Below are 11,483 nucleotides of genomic sequence, written 5' to 3'. Positions count from 1 at the left end.
CACTCTCTCTGGCTCAGCACCAGGGGAGACTGTCCTGGGTCTGGGGACTTAAACCCCTGTCCCCAGCTGTCCCGATTCCCACAATTTCACACCCCCCCCCCGCGATCCTTTGCTCTTTTGGAGTGCTTTCAACCAGTCTCCAAGTTAATGCTGGTCGCCAGATGCAGGGAACTTTCATATTAGGGGCATTACTTTCCAATCGGTCGCCTCTGGTGGCTCCCTTCCCCTTTTGTTTATCTTCCGATATCATTCCGATGTTCCCACTCTGCTTTACCTGCCCACTGGCGTCTTCTGCCCCTGTAGAGATCCGGACATGTATAATTCTGATCTCAGGCTGATTTCTTGGGTGATCGGAGTTCTTTGGTAGGTAATCATCTCACTTTAGGGTACAGGTTGAAAGTGCGCCTCCTCCTACTTCCCCTGCCATCTTGTCTCTGGACTCTTATTTTTTTTAACCATTAATTTTATGTTTTAAATTATTTTAAATTTTGATTCTGGTATAGTTAACATACAGTGTAATATTAGTTTGAGGTGTAAAATGTAGTGATTCAACACTTCTATAGATCACCCAGTGTTGGTCAGGACAAGTGCACTTCTTAATCCCCATCACCTACTTCACTCATGCCCCCCAAATATCCTCTGGTAACCATCAGTTTGTTCTCTAGAGTAAAGAGTTGTTATCTGGTTTGTTTCTCTCTGTCTTTTATTCCTTTTGTCATTTGTTTTGTTTCTTAAATTCCTCATATGAGTGAAATCATATGCTATTTGTCTTTCTCTGATTGACTTATCTTGTTTAGCTTTACATTCTGTAGCTCCATCCATGTCATTGCAAATGGGAAGATTTCACTCTTTATTATGGCTGACTAGTATTCCATTGTATGTGTAATTATAATACAGCTTCTTTAACCATTCATCCATAAATGGTTTCTTGGGCTGCTTCTATAATTTATCTATTATAAATAATGTTGTTAGAAAATATAGGGGCATGTATCCCTTTGAATTAATGTGTTTGTACTTTGGAGGTGGTTACCTATGCAGTAGTGTGATTCCTGGATCATAAAGTAGTTCTAGTTTTATTTAATTTATTTATTTATTTACACTTGATTTATTATTTTTATTATGTTTGTCACCATAGAGTACAGAACACTACAGTACAGTAATGTTCCAAGATTCCTTATTTACTTATAACATCCAGTGCTCCATGAAATACATGCCGTCCTTCATACCCATCACCAGACCAACCCATCTACCACCTGCCTCCCCTCTAAAACCTTCCATTGTTACTTCTGAGACTTGTTATACAAATGTTATTACATTTAATAAAAACACTGAGTTAGGGAAGTCTATTGTTTTGTTACATGATTCTTCATTCTCTCTTCTGTTCAGCTTCAATATCTTCCATTATTTTCTGTTCTTTATCACTCATTCTTTTCTTTTTCTTCCAGTCTTCTGTTCATTGCATCACAGTTATTGAATATTCACTTATGACTGATAAGTTTTAACTCATTTATCTCTATGGTAATGGTCTCTCTGAAGTCTTTCATCTTTTTTTTTTTCTCTAACCCAGTATGTACCCTTATGATTGTTGCTTTAAATTCTCCATCAGGCACATCACTTAAAACTGTTTCTCTAAATTCTCTGGGTGTGGGCTTACGTGTTCTTTCATTTGGTGTGAATTGCTGTTTCTTGACATTATGTCTAAGTCTCTGCCTTCTTTGTGTTAGAAAAGTCCATTATGTTTCCTGCTTTGAGTAAAAGCTTTATGAAGACAAGGTCATATAGTTTCCAGGACCTGATGCTTAATGAGCATTTAGTCACTGATTTTTTTAATAGTATACTTACTGTTTATTTGTATTTTATTTTATTTTTTATAAACATAGAATGTATTATTAGCCCCAGGGGTACAGGTCTGTGAATCATCAGGTGTACACACTTCACAGCACTCACCATAACACCTACCCTCCCCAATGTCCAAACCCAAGCACTATCCCCCTAACCCCCTGTCCTCAACAACCCTCAGTTTGTTTTATGAGATTAAGAGTCTCTTATGGTTTGTCACTGATATTAAGCAATGTCTTATTCTCTTTTTTTTCCCCAAATATGAAGTTGCAGTTATATGATATGAGATAAAATTTTCAAATTAAACATACATTTCCTTTTTGAAAATATGACTGCATTATTATACAGTTTCAGTTTTAAGAAAGTTTATTTATTTATTTGACAGAGAAAGACACAGTGAGAGAGGGATCACCAGCAAGGGGAGTGGGAGAAGAAGAACCAGGCTTCCTGCTGTGTGGTGAGCCCCATGTGCAGCTCAGTCCCAGGACCCTGGAATTATGACACGAGCCAAGTGTCAGATGCTTAACAACTGGGCCAGCCAGGCATCCCTATCATACAGTTTCTTGTGAAGAGAAAATTCCCCATCATATATTAGAAGATAAGTCATAATTATACCATTCAAGAATCATCCTTTTAAAAAGTAAAAAAAATTAATAATCAATAAATCTGTAAATACATGTTTAGTTTTGGTATTCACATACCCAAACTCATATTATATCTTCTAACATGTGTATCTTCTATTGTGGGGAAAAAATACCTTTTTCCAATTCTAATATAGCAGTCATCCATCACTGTGATGCTTTAGATGATGCAATGTTTCTTACATGGTTACTCTAGTTTCCTTACTTACATCTGATTTCATTAAAAAAAAGGGATATAGGATAATTCTACTATAAACAATGATGGCCATTCATCCATGGTATTCAGGTTTAAGCCAAGATAAAGGTAATGGAGAGATTTTTGAAAGCTAGTATCTAAACACATATATCCATTAAAAAATAGTGGTTCAGAGTGGTTCACACCAAACCAACCTCCCAAATGTGGTTCAGTGGAATTATAATAACACTAAATTTGTGATGAAATGCCCATAACAAAAATTAACTTATTAAATGGTAATAGTGACATCTGGGGATGTAAAAGTTGAGAGTTTTGAGGGGTGATTGGGGAGTGGCTCAGATTTATTAATATGCACTGAATAGAATGTAATTTCCATAAATCCTTTTGGAAAATGGTTCTTGTTCTTCCATAGTCTGTTTGCACCTCCCCAGTCAAAATTATTTATCCTGCCAGGCTAGACCTATGATGATTTGCTTGCTTTCTTAGGGTTCATATATATTCCCTAACAACTATATGGTCAACTACTCTTCAAAAAAGCAGGAAAGACTATCCAATGGAAAAAAAGACAGTCTCTTACACAAATGGTATTCGGATAACTGGACAAAAACTTGTAAGAGAATAAAACTGGACCACTCTTATACAATGTAAACAAAAAGACCTCCAAAATGGAAGAAAGACCTAAATGTGTCATAGGGAACCAACAAAATCCTAGAAGACAACACAGGTAACACCCTTTTTGATCCAGCAGAAGAAATCGAGCATCTTCTTACTAGATACATAAGCAGGAGCAAGGAAAATAAAACAAATATTAACTAATGGAACTTCATCAAGATAAAAAGGTTCTGCACAGTGAAGGAAATAATCCCAAAACCTAAAGACAGCCTATGGAATTGAAAAGTTGTTTTCAAATGAGATGTCTGATAAAGACTTAGTATCCAAAATTTATAGAGGACTTATAAAACTCAACACACACATACACACACACACACACACACACACACACACACACAAAGTAATCTATTTAAGAAATGGGAAGAAGACATGAACAGATATTTTTCGAAAAAAGACATCCAAAGGCCTTATAGACTCATGAAAATATGCTCAACATCATTCATCATCAGGGAAATTCAAGTGAAAATCACAATGAGATACCAGTTCACACCTGTCAGGATGCTGAAAATGAACAACATAGGAAACAACAGATGTTGGCGAGGATGCAGAGAAAGGGGGGTACTCTTGCACTGTTGGTGGGAATGCAAACTGGTGTTGCCACTCTGGAGAACAGTATGGAGGTTCCTCCAAAAATTAAAAAGAGAACTACCCTGCAATGAAGCAATTGCAAGTCTACATATCTATTCAAATGATTGAAAAATACACATTCAAAGAGGCTCATGCACCCTGACGTTTATAACACTGTTATCAACAAAAGCCAAACTATGGAGAAAGTCCAAATGTCCTTCAACTGATGAAGAGATAATGAAGATGTGGTATGTATGTACATGTTGGAATATTACTCAGCAACCAAAAAATGAACCTTTTTTGCATTTGCAACATCCATTTGAAACAGCTTGTATAGCCCTACACTGCATTATACTAAGTGGAATAAGTCAGTCTGGGGTGCTTGTGTGGCTCAGTTGTTAAGTGTCTGCCTTTGGCTTAGGTCATGATACCAGTGTCCTGGTATTGAGCCCTGCATTGGGTTCCCTTCTTGGCAGGAAGACTGTTTCTCCCATTCCCACTCACCCTGTTTGAGTTGTTCCCTCTCTTGCTGTGCCTCTCTGTGTCAAATCAATAAATAAAATTAAAAAAAAAGAAATGTCAAATTATAGAAAGGAAAATACCATACGGTCTCACTTATATGTGGAATTAAAAAAAAAACAGGTGAAAATATGGGAACATGAAAAAGAATAAAAAAGAAGAAAAGGAGCCATAAGAGACTCTCTCTCTCTCTCTCTCTCTCTCTCTTTTAATGAGAGTGAGAGCATAAGCAGGTTGAGGATCAGGGGAGAGAGAGAATCTTAAGCAGCTTCTTGCTCAGCACAGGACTCAAACTCACGACCTGAGATCAAGACCAAAGCTGAAATCAAGATTCAGATATTTAGTTGACTGAACCACACAGCCATCATAAGAGACTCTTAAAGATGAGAACAAACTGAGGATTGATGGAGGTGGGTAGGTGGGTGGGGGAATAGGCTCGATGGGTGATAGGTATTAAGGAGGGCACTTGTTATGATGAGCACTGAATGTTGTTTGTAAGAGATGAATCACCAAATCCTACCCCTGAAATTAATATCACATTGCATGTTAACGAACTAGAATTTAAATTGAGAAAAAAAATGAAATAAAAAGAAAATAAGAGATAAAGTGAATATGAGATTGAAGAATCTTGGTTGAAGTTTGAATACTTGTAGTTACCAGAAAAATGATGAGATCAAACTAAGATATTCTTACAAGAACAAGAAAGGAAAGGTTTAAATGGGTTGGTTTGAAGACTGGAGAATGTGAATTAAGATTTTCAGTCCAGAATATAAAGATCAACCCATTCTGATTACCTTCATTTTGTATCATTTCCTGGCCAATGGATTTATTTTTTTTTCCAAGGACTCCATTGGCTGTATTTTTTATACTATCTTCTTTATATGTTTCAGAGGTAGAACTTAAGGAATGATTCATCAGTTGTGTTTAACACCCACTGCTCATTACTTCAAGTGCCCTCCTCAATACCCATCACCAAGTATCCCTTCCCAACACCCACCTCCCCTCATGAAACCCTCAGTTTGTTTCCAAGAGTTCAATGCCCCCTATGACCACATAGGAACTTATGCCCCACTCAATTTTCATCTTATTTTTCCTTCCCTTACCCTATGTTCATCTGTTTTGTTTCTTAAACGCCGCATATGAGTGAAATCATATGGTATTTGTCTTTCAATGACTGACACATTTGACTTAGTATAATACCCTGTAGTTCCAGGCATTTCAATGCAAATGGCAGTATTTAATTTTTTTGGATGTCTAAGTAATATCCTATTATATATATGGTATATAATATACACATATATATGTCTATATAATATAAAAATATGCATTGTTTGTTTGCTTATACACACACACACACACACACACACACACACACAAAACACATCTTCTTTATCCATTCATCTTTCTACCAACATATGGGTTCTTTCTATATTTTGATTACTGTGGTTTAATGTATTGTATTGCTTAAGTGCTTGCATTTTTGAGAATAGCTGCAGCCTTTGGACTTCAACATGCAGTTAACAAATTATTTGTAACCAAAGGAGAAATGAAAAAATAAATAAAAATTACCACAAGAAAGTGATTGGGAATACCTAATTATTTTATCAAATCTCTATTATTTTAATTTTCTAGACTAATGTAATCCTGTCTTTAGTCCTGGAATGCCAGTGTTCATAAGGCATGTACAAGGTGAAATTAATGTACCTTTAAGCAGTAGGATTAGAGAGAACTGTTTTACTCTTGCAGAGCAGAAGCTCAGAATACCTCTGCTCAAGGCCCCCATCACCTCCTTATTTCTAAGGCTGTAGATGATGGGGTTGAGCAAGGGGGTCAGGATGGTGTAGAAGACTGCCAGTACCTTGTCCTATTTTGGAGATCAGAAGGATCTCGGGTGTAAATAATTGTAGGCAAAGGGTGCATATAGAAAGTCACCACAGTCACCACCATAGTAGAAAGTCACCACAAGGTGCTACAGATTGAACAGGACTTCTTCCTCCCTTCTCTTGACCGTATGCAGCAGATGGCAAGGAGATCCTGGCCATAGAAACATGCAAAGCCAATAAAAGAAAACACAAGGAAGAGGAAATTACTTACAAATGCTGTGTATTCATAAACTCAAGTGCCCTTGCAGCCCAGAGTCAACATGGTTGGAACATCACAGAAGAAATGATTGATGTTCCTGGATTGATAATAAGGTATATTGAGGGCATCTGCAGAGTGAGCACAGGATTTGGCTGAGCCCATGATCCAAGATCCTGTTATCATCAACACACAAACTCTTTTGCTCATATGAATGGGATAGTGGAGATGAAAGCAAATAGCCACACAGCAATCATAGGACATAGAGGCTAATATTAATACTTTTGCATCAGCTAAAACAAGGAAGAAGAAGCATTGAACTCCACATCCAATGAAAGAAATAGTTTTATTTCCAAGGAGATAAAGAGAAATCATCTTGGGGACAAAGGTGGTGACATAGTTCCGGTCCACGAAGGAGAGCTGACTATGTAGAAAATACAAAAGAGAAAATTGAGAATGAAGAAAAACAGGCCAATTCTTGATGGTGGCAATAAACCCAATAAGAAGAATTCAGTAGATGTTTCATTAATATTTTCCATAGGATATCAATTTACCCTAAAGAGAGACGCATATTAAGTGTAGAAAAAATCTTGATGACACATTCATCTCTCTCTAAAATATTTCATGGAAATGGGTAAATTTGCATGGATAATATATTCCTATGACTTTATTATGATACATATATTTTATTATGCAGATTTAGTTATTATCAACATAAGAACTTACACTTTTTATGGGTGCATTGTGTGTCAATGTAAATGCATGAATTACCTACTCATACTAGAATACATTTTATTAACCTTAGGCAGTATTTTTTTTTTCATTTTATAATTAAACCCTAATATTGTGAAACTATCGTCATCCATCAGGTCATGCTGTTTGTTCGTTTGTTTATTTTTCTTAAAAAGCTTGCCAAATCAACCTTTTTAGGTGCCAACTATTATTATCTTTTCCCCCAGAAAATTAAAATGAATAGTTATCATCAATATAAGTTATATCAAGCATATTTCTCTTTCCTCTTCACTCAATATTCACGTGTTTTAGTTTAAATAAACTATTTTCCTGATAACATACTCTAAAATTTTATTATAGCTCCATGACTCTGTTTAAGCTCTGGAAAGACTTGCATTGTGTTCATCTACATCTCACTAATATAAGATTATGCATTGCTTTATGGAGTCTTTTCCTATTCTGTTTTACCTCTTGCTTTAGTTTATTTAATACTCTTTCCATTTTTGGACAAGTGTGAGAGTTTTGTCCTAAATATATCACCACCCTGTCACAAAACTCAACTAACATAATAATAAAGAAGCCAATCTGCATGATTTTAAAGAATGTGGAAGAGAATAGGGGTTGGAATCAGAGGTAAAATGTTCAAGGACTTTTTGGGAGTAGAGAATGAGTGGAGGGAATCTTCTCTAGAAGAAATACCATCAGTAAGCCCAGCATGTTATGCCTCAAAAGCATTGTAGTGTTTCGGTCTCTCACACTTTTCTAGGACCAAAGCCATCAGACTGTTGAGAAAGTCTTTATATGAGAGATAGACAGACATAAACTGAGTTAAACATGATTGGCATAAATAAAAGAACACTTTAAAAAATCTGATGTTTTCAGAGCAATATGAGAAATTTTTAAACACAAAGTAAAAATGCCATATGCTATAAAAAAGAAGTACCAAATAAAAGACTTCTGATAGTGTAAAAGATAATAATATAATACATTTAGTGGAAGTCTCAAAGCATAAGTTGATGAGTATTCACCAGAAAACACCAAAGAAACTCAAAATTTTTAAAAAAGGAACTCAAAATTTGACATTTAAAACAAATAAGAAAATTATAGGAATAATAAAAATGACCTAGCATATACTTATGGGCATTCCTGTAAATGCCTATGACATTTATTTTTGACAAAACCTTTATTTTTAAGTGAATAATATGACACAAAACATTTTTTGGAGCCCCTATATATGAGATACAATATTCAAAGATGATGCAAAGAACACAGAAAAATAAAATAAATAATCTATTAAATGGTATTTTTTTGAAAATACTAAATATTGTCTTGAAAACAATTTCCTGATAATCCTCCATGTAGGTAGACCAATATTCTAAATTGTCCTTGAGAAAAATTATTGTAATATAAGAAAATATGAGAAAAATGTGAGAAAAGTAGATGCAGTAATTTTTATAAAATGGCATCATTTTTACAATAGTCTTATCTATTTCATATGCAAACAATAAATTCCAGGAGATAGAAAAAAGCTATTGATGCATATCCTCAAACATAACATGGGACGTAACTATGGGGGAGGGGAAAAAGTTGAGGATGTAAAGAGGGAATGACACTGCATCTACAGTGACCTGAATTACAAATCATGGCCTGGTATTTCGGATTTAAGAAACAAGCATTAGAGATGAGGATATTGTTTTAAAAACTGAGGCAGTACTGGGGAAAAGTGTAAACGAATTTGTGGTATTTGCCTTGAGTATCAAGAAGTGTGGGTTTTGCGACCATCATTTAATCCTATGGTTTGTTGATGCCATGTCCATGCATTATTGGAATAAAATATTAAAGTGATATAAAAGTTATTTCAATTAGTAATTTACATAGACTTAGATTATTACATATGTGAATTTCCAAATCTACTGTGAAATATCAATAACAGATTTCTGATATATGAAGCAATTGATTTTCAGTTATTTTGTGGCCACTGTCAACTTGCAGAGGAAAAACTGGGAGAGCTGCTTGTGTTTATAAGTTAAAGAAGTAGTGCATCTGACATGAAAGTCACGATAGATATTGAAAGTCTGTTCCAAGTTGTAATGTAAAGAATTATACATTTATGTAAACATAATTAGATTATTTCCCTTTCACTTTGATTTTACCAAATGACATTATGAAAACAAATCTATTTACACACTCTTTGCAAAAAATTTTCACCTGCCTTAGTCTTTTAAAGTTCACTGAACTTCTGTGCTTGGCAACAGCATTATGGATAATATACAGTGGAGAAAAATGAGAAGAGATGGTTTCTTAGAGATCTCTTAGAGATTCAGATTTCGCCAAATCATGGAGAACTAAGGCTTGAACCAGAATAAATCCATTTATCACAGAAGATAGGACTATACACTTCCGTTGACCATTTCCCCAGGGTGGAACCTATGATATGTCAAGATTTGTGCCAGGAATTAACTTTATTTATTCCTTACCAATAGGTCTTGAGGTGATACAACTGTTAGTATGACTACAAGTATTTGCAGATGATAAATAAAGTTTTAGAGATTTCAGGGAATTCTTTTGATTTCCTATCTCAATGTGGATGCTAGATAGATGCAGATATTTATATATTAAATTTTTATTTAAATTTAATCCTATCTTATCTCTAAGATGTTAGGTAACAATTAAAGATAAAAGTTGTTATTTTAACTGCTCTAAACTAAAAAATGAGGGGCACCTGGGTGGCTCAGTGGGTTAAGCCTCTGCCTCAGGTCATGATTTCAGAGTCCTGGGATTGAGTCCCACATCAGGCTCTCTGCTCAGTGGGGAGCCTGGTTCTCCCTCTCTCTCTGCAAGCCTCTCTGCCTACTTGTGATCTCTCTCTGTGTGTCATATAAATAAATAACATCTTTTTTTTTAAATTAAAAAGTGAAAAAATATAAAAGCTCTTAATTAAAAATTTACTATAGATGAAAGAGCATCACGAATATATATAAATTGCCTTATGCTTAAATAAAACAGTTTACTGTTCATATTTTTTCATTTCAAGATATTTTTTGTTTCCTCTTCTTTGGAGTCTTAATCATATTTTCACTTGTCCCCTGCAACAATACAACTTTAATTAATAGTGTGGAGAATACACACCTAACTCCCAGATCCTCTCAATGAACTCTAATCCATGTCTTCAGATTGAAGAGAAGTTTATTTTGCTTTATTGAAGAACATACTGCAGATTTTTGGAGCCAATGCTAGATCTGATTCTAGCTGTCATTAGAAATGTAAGCCTGGATCAGTTAATTCAACTCTCTGAGCCTTTACCTCATAGGAGAGCAGATCAAAATCATGAGATGTGATCTCACACTTCTTCTTAGAAAGGCTATTATCAATAATTGAAAAAAAATAAGTGTTGGTGAGAATGTGGATAAAACACACTTGAGCACTATGGAGGGGTATATAAATTAGTGCAGCCATTAAGGAAAATAGTACAGAAATTCTTCAAAAAGTGAAAAGTAAAACTATCATATATTCCAACCATCCCACTTCTGGATATATACCCAATGGAAATAAAATGATATGAAATCAAATTTAAAGCTATACTTTACTCTTGTAATCATTGTTGTGGTGTGACTCATAATAGATAAAATATGGAAATTAATTTTACATATTCATTGACAAATAAATGGAACAATGAAATAACAGCAACATGGATGAATCTGGAGGATATTAAGAGAAGTGAAATAAGCCAGACACAGAAAGACAAACACTTTATATTTACAATTGTATATGAAATCTAATAGTCAATCTTTATAAGTAAAGAGTAGAATGGCAATTGTCAGTGATGAAAGGCAGGGAGAAATGGGAAGATGTGGGTCAAATGCTAAGTTTCCAGTATACATGTTGAATAAGTTCTATTTACAGCAATTTATATATAGTTCAAAACATTGTGTATTGGGAGGAGACAAGATGGTGGGGAAATAGGAGGAGGCGCCGATTCAACCTGTACACTGAAATGAGCGGATTACCCACCAAAGAACTCCGGTCACCCATGAAATCAGCCTGAGATCAGAATTATACACGTCTGGATCTCTATGGGGGCAGAAGATGCCAGTGGGCAGGTAAAGCAGAGTGGGAACATCGGACTGTTATCGGAGATAAACAAAAGGGAGAGGGAGCCACCAGAGGTGACCCATTGGAAAGTAATACTCCAATACGAGGGTGCCCTGCATCTGGGGACCAGCATTAACTTAGAGTCT

At 35.2% G+C, this 11,483-nt stretch overlaps 1 pseudogene; it reads right to left on the bottom strand.

Annotated features, from left to right (window-relative positions):
- Positions 1-6,067: 6,067 nt before the first annotated feature.
- On the bottom strand, positions 6,068-7,052 carry LOC116861099 (annotated as a pseudogene).
- Positions 7,053-11,483: the final 4,431 nt, after the last annotated feature.

The sequence above is a fragment of the Lontra canadensis genome, unplaced genomic scaffold (assembly GCF_010015895.1).
Source record: "Lontra canadensis isolate GAN:19392208 unplaced genomic scaffold, GSC_riverotter_1.0 scaffold190, whole genome shotgun sequence".
Taxonomy (NCBI): Eukaryota; Metazoa; Chordata; class Mammalia; order Carnivora; family Mustelidae; genus Lontra; species Lontra canadensis.
Note: the sequence above shows the minus strand (reverse complement) of the source record. Positions and strands in the feature narration are given on the sequence as shown.